At 45.9% G+C, this 6,003-nt stretch overlaps 1 protein-coding gene and 1 pseudogene across 3 annotated transcripts in view; one reads left to right on the top strand and one right to left on the bottom strand.

Moving 5' to 3' along the window:
• ATP8A2 (ATPase, aminophospholipid transporter, class I, type 8A, member 2) overlaps window positions 1-6,003 on the top strand; it is a 651,371-nt gene that overhangs the window by 75,036 nt on the left and 570,332 nt on the right. The window lies entirely within an intron of this gene.
• On the bottom strand, window positions 2,248-3,218 carry LOC102263712 (annotated as a pseudogene).

Below are 6,003 nucleotides of genomic sequence, written 5' to 3'. Positions count from 1 at the left end.
GGGGTCTCAGGGGATCAACAGGGCAGAACAAGCAGCTATGGCTGCTTCCCAGTCTTACCCTAAGAGGCCCCTCGTCTCAGTGTCCTGGTAATCGCTGCAAACACCTCTGAGAGAAAGCCACCCTCCAGTTCTGCCCGATGCCAGACAGTCCAGTTTCTTCCCGTATGAGTCTGGTCCCCAGAGACTCACCCGGAACGAGTTCAGAGCAGTCGGGAGCTTGAAACTCCCTCCCGATTGAAAAAGTCAACCTTGTTCTCAGTTTCCAGCCCTCTCCACGTGGGCCTCGTCCTCAGCTGCCAGCCCTCTCCAGGTGCGCCGCATCCTCAGCTGCCAGCCCTCTCCATGTGTGCCGCACCCTCAGTTGCCAGCCCTTTCAGCGTGCGCCTCCGTACCTCTGCTCTTTACTTCCACACCGCACCTCCTCTGAGTCTCAGTGTGCTTTTCTCTTTCCTCCTAGTTGTAGAATTTCCACTCAGCCAGCCTTCCTGTGGTTCTGGATGATGTCCATTTTGTCTTTTAGTTGTATTTTTGAAGTGGTTGTGCGAAGCAGCAATTTCCGGTGTTTACCTATGCCGCCATCTTGGTTTCTCTCGACTTTAGTAATTTTTATCTTCCTATAAAACAGATCAAGTTTTTTAGATCATTTGCTTTTGACTTTTAAACTTTTGCTTAAGATAACTTTTTTTTCAAAACTCTGACTGAAAGTTATTCTTAGAAGCTGATAGTAAAATTCAAATCAGAAAGTTTATCTCATCGTCACAGTTACTGAGGCCAACTAAGATGCCAACATGCACTGTTCTAGCACAATTATTTTCAGATATTATAGCTTAAAATGTCTTCTTATGGTAACTTGTTTGATCTAGGTAGCTAGATAATTTGAAACATGCGCAGCTTTATTTCAATATAGCTGCTTTTTCAAACCCTTTCTTAGTTTCTTTGTCTTCTTATTCACACCTGTGCTGACTGTGATTTGTGCAAAGTGGGGGTCTAGAAAAGACCTCCAAATCATGTCTTCCAGAGCTAGAATAATCACATTTTGCATTTGTACAGCATTTTCATTGTGTGTATTTGATTAGAGAAATAGCCCAAGTGCTTGGCCAGCCACTGGACTATCTGTGCCTGTGTTCTGAAGGATTATGAAACATAAATGCCAGGTAGACACCAGAGTTGAGCTTGAAAGTCTGTGTGTGTATGTGTATGTACATAGGCCTCTGTCACAAAGCTCCATGATGGTTATACTGTTTTCCTGCAAAATTTTCTGAGTGCAAAGAGGAAACTACCTAACATACTTTTTGTATTTAAATAAATTAGGAAAAACATATAACCAACTTCTGAACACCTATTTTCTAGGAATTTTATGTCATGTCTTATTGATTTGAAGACATTTTTAATCTAATATTTCCTTGAGATTGGAGTTGGCATATAATCTGGTTGTTAATTGTGAAAGAACTTTGTTTATATAAGGAGTCAGCAAACTATGGCCTATGGATGGGCCCGATCTAGCCTGTGAGTGAGAAATGGCTTCTACATTTTAAGACTTATGTCTTAGACAAACAAATAAACAAACAACAGAGAGAGAGAGAGAGAGAGAGAGAGAGAGAGAGAGAGAGAGGGACTGCATGGTGTGCAAAGCCTAAAATATTTACTACTTGACTCTACAGAAAAAGTTTGCCAACCCTTGATTTACAGAATCGATTTCTATTTTGAACATGAAGAAACCAAGCTCAGATGTAGCTTACTTGCTGAATCTCACAGAAGGAGCCTGTTCTAATGGAAGGAGAATTAGATTCAAGTTTCTGCAGCTCTGGTTTCTATCTTTCAATTGACTTGATATACTTTTGTGATTGTTAATAAGGTTTTCCTTTTGGCTCTATCATTCTAGAGTTCACAGAGTAATGTCTGCAATGCAATTCTAATACTAACTACCCAGAGTTAAGTCCAACTTTACAGGTTCAGGGCACAGTTCTCTACAAAACTGGCCTCACTTCAGACACCAGGTGCAAACTCTGGGGTTCCTAGGCCACCCACACTTATGACCAACTGGCTACAAATTCAAGGGTTTCCATTACTCCCCCAATTTTGGGGCAGATACAGTAAACTTTATTGATGATGCATGATAAGGTAGGGCTACCTAAGCCTCTCCCCTTCTTCAGGGGGTCCAGGATGGAAACTGTGGAGGTCAGGAGGTTCTCAGTGTATTGAGGGATCGATTTGGGGCAAGGACTCCCCAGCAGCTGAGGGCCTTTCTTACTCCTTGGAGGCCATGTGGACCATAAGGTCCACCACCCTGTAGCCAAATTCATTGTCATATCAGGAAATGAGCTTGACAGAGTGGTCATTGAGGGCAATGCTAGCCCCAGCATCAAAAGTGGAGGAGTGGGTGTCACTGTCACAGGAGACAACCTGATCCTCAGTATGCCCTTGAGAGGGCCCTCTGATGCCTGCTTCACTACCTTCTTGATGTCACTGTATTTGGCAGCTTTCTCTGGTCAGCAGGCCAGATCCACAACCGCCACATTGGGGGTGGGGACAAAGATGGCCATGCCAGTGAGCTTTCCATTCAGCTCAGGGATGACTTTGCCTATAGCCTTGACAGCATCAGTAGAAGCAGGGATGATGTCCTGGGAAGCCTCTTAGCCATCTACCACAGCTTTCCAGAGGGGTTATCCACGGTCTTCTGGGTGGTGGTGATGGCATGGACTGTGGTCATGAGTCCCTCCACGATGCCAAAGTTGTCATGGATGACCTTGGCCAGGGGGGCCAAGCAGTTGATGGTGTAGGAGGCATTGCTGACAATCTTGAAGGAGTTGTCATATTTGTCATGGTTCACACCCATCACAAACATGAGGGCATCCACAGGAGGGGCAGAAATGATGACCCTCTTGGCTACACCCTTCAAGTGAGCCCCAGCCTTCTCCATGGTAGTGAAGACACCAGTGGGCTCCACAACATACTCAGCACCAGCATCACCCCATTTGATGTTGGCGGGATCTCGCTCCTGGAAGATGGAGATGGACTTTCCATTGATGACAAGCTTCCCGTTCTCAGTCTTGACTATGCCTTTGAATTTGCCATGAGTAGAATCCTACTTGAACACGTAGACCATGTAGTTGAGGCCAATGAAGGGGTCATTGAATATCCAGTTTGCCAGAGTTAAAAGCAGCCCTGGTGACCAGGTGCCCAATATGGCCAAATCCATTCACTTTGACCTTCACCATCGTGTCTTAGGGTTGTGGCTGGCCCTGCGCAGGAAGACACAGCTGTCTGATGAACAGGAGGAACAGAGAGCCATGCCCTCAATATTTTTATTCTTTTTCAGTATTTTTATTAATTTTAATAATAAGCTAGAATAACTCCAAGAACTCAGAAAAGCACTATACTTGTGATTACAGTTGTATCATAAAGGATACAAATCAGGACCAGATAAATGGAGAGACACTTAAGGCCAGGTCTTGGAGGATTTCACATGTGAAACTTCCACGTCTTTAGGATATGTCATCTGAGCTTTGGTGTCCATAGTTTTTATTGGAGTTTCATTACATAGGCATTATTAATTGGATCATTGGCCACATGATTGAACTCAATCTCCTACCCTCTCCAGAGTCAGGAAGTCAGTCTGATATCAACTGGCTGAAACCCAAACCCTCTAATCTCCTGGTTAGCTTTTCTGGCATGGTCAGTCCCCTTCTAAAAAGGTCTAGGGGCCCACAATGAGTCACCTCATTAGCATTGCCCTCTAATGGTTGTTGGCACCAATTTCATGCCAACAGGAATCCCCAATTTGGGGCAGAGTGAAGAAGGAAACTTTAGTGCAGAACAGCTCAATTGTGATACAACATGGCTGGCTGTGTGGCAGCCCTAGGGCCACGCCCCTCTACAGCTTAACTGCTCTGCTGTGCTCCTCAATGATTTGCTCTGCTCTGTTCTTTACCCCTGCTTTGCGCTGTGCCATGCTTTCGTCTGCTCCATTCTGTGCCACTCTGCTGTAGTCTTCTCTGGCCTGCAGTGATCTGCTCTGCTCTGCTCCAGTAAGACATCTTCTGTGTTTCAGCTTAGCTGGGGAAACACTCTTTAGTCTGGGGTGGAAAGGGAAAGTGCACTCCCAGAGTCAGAGGGGAACTGGCTTATGCAGACAGAAGTCCCCACCCCTGGTCCCTGATTGGTCTGTCCTGGTGCAAATGAGGACTCCAAATCCTTGCAGTTTGATTGATTCAAACAGTCCTGATTGGTCAGAATAGAGCCACGGTGGTTGGCGGGGCTATGCAGCTTCGAATGGATGGGAGAAAGTTCAGGTCTATTGGTTGAAATAGGATTCCAGGAACTTCTTTATAAGGGCTGGCTCAGAAACAATGCAGGCAGGTAGTTCAAAGCAGAGGCAGGCAAGTTTAATGCAGGCTTCTCCATGAAGTGCAGTTTGTGTAAGAGGCTCCTGTGCAGAATGGCTGCTAGGCCCTCATGGCTTTGGCCATCAGCTGTCTTTCTGCATTTCCACTTTGCAACAAACAATGTTAGTCCATTTACCAACTCTTGTTTCTCTTTATTTTTTCCTTTCACTTTGGTTTCTTTCTCAATAGATATTTATTGAACTCTCACTATCTTCTGACACTGTACTTGCTTATGTGGGGGAGATGTAAGCATATACTCTCATTTTGTACGGTGGTATTTTCAAAATGCGTTAACTCACGATTCATCTCATGAGTCTGAATTTGAAGCCTTAGTCATAATGGGTTTTGCTATATATGGAATAGTGTCTTCCTAGGCAATGCATTTGCAACAAATTTGTGTTATTTTGAAAATATTAATGTTTGTCTCCAAAGGAGGGTTGGGTCAGGATGAGGCCATTCATGTAGAATAAAGTTATCTGAGTCTTAGTGGGGCAACTATAACTATTTCTATCAAGAATACAATATAAGGTCTGGCTCTGTTAATACAGAAAGATGAGCTGGCCTGATGCGTTATGTTTGTCATCACTAATTGCTTAGTGATTTTTCTGCCCAATATTTTTTCTGCCCAATATTTATTATAAAGCATTTAAATCCTTATTTGAAAAAACTATGGTTTCCATTCTTATTTCTATCAGTGATGCTTTTCATGTGTGTATACACATGCTAGTCTTTTCCTCTTCAAGTCCCAATGATCTATTGTTTTTCTTTTCTCATTCAATCCAAAAAAAGATCTTGCAGCATTTTCTTTTGAGATGTTTCTCATGATCATGCTTTTTTCTGTTTTCCATTTTAATTCATGCTTTTATCACCTTGCTTCTAGATTGTAGAGTTCATTTTTTACCCGATCTTCTTATCTATAAACTAGAGGCCTGGTGCACAAAATTTGTGCACTGGGGGAAGTGGGTCCCTCAGCCCAGCCTGCACCCTCTCGCAGTCCAGGACCCCTTGGGGGATGTAGCAGTGCGCCAAGTGGCAGGCAGCCAGGGAGGAGCCTGAATCGGGGCCGGGCGCTGTGCGGCTCATGCTCAACCTGGCCCGCTGGGCCTGCTGCCGCAGAGTCGGGAGAGGCTCCTGCCATGGCAGCTGCGCTTGCCAGCCGTGAGCCTGGCTTCCAGCTGAGCAGCGCTTCTCCTGTGGGAGCACACTGACCACCAGGAGGCAGCTCCTGCATTGAGCATCTGCCCCCTGGTGGTCAGTGTGCATCATGGTGACCAGTCATTCTGGTCCTTTCTCTGTAAGGGTCGCTTAGGCTTTTATTATATAGACTAGAGGCCCGGTGCACAAAAATTTGTGCACTCGGGGGGGTCCCTCAGCCCGGCCTGTGCCCTCTCACAGTCTGGGACCCCTCGGAGGATGTCCACCTGCTGGCTCAGGCCTGCTCCCTGGGGGATCGGGCCCAAGCTGGCAGTCAGACATCCCTCTGGCAGCCCGGCAGCCATCGGGGGATGTCCACTTTCCAGCAGGGAGCAGACCTAAGCTGCAGTCGGACATCCTTAGTGCTGCTGAGGAGGCGGCAGAGGCTCCCGCCACCACCGCTGTGCTGGCAGCCATCAGCCTG

This window comes from Myotis brandtii, unplaced genomic scaffold (genome assembly GCF_000412655.1).
Source record: "Myotis brandtii unplaced genomic scaffold, ASM41265v1 scaffold216, whole genome shotgun sequence".
Lineage (NCBI taxonomy): Eukaryota > Metazoa > Chordata > Mammalia > Chiroptera > Vespertilionidae > Myotis > Myotis brandtii.
The sequence above is the reverse complement of the archived record's forward strand: the minus strand, read 5'-3'. Positions and strand labels throughout refer to the sequence as shown.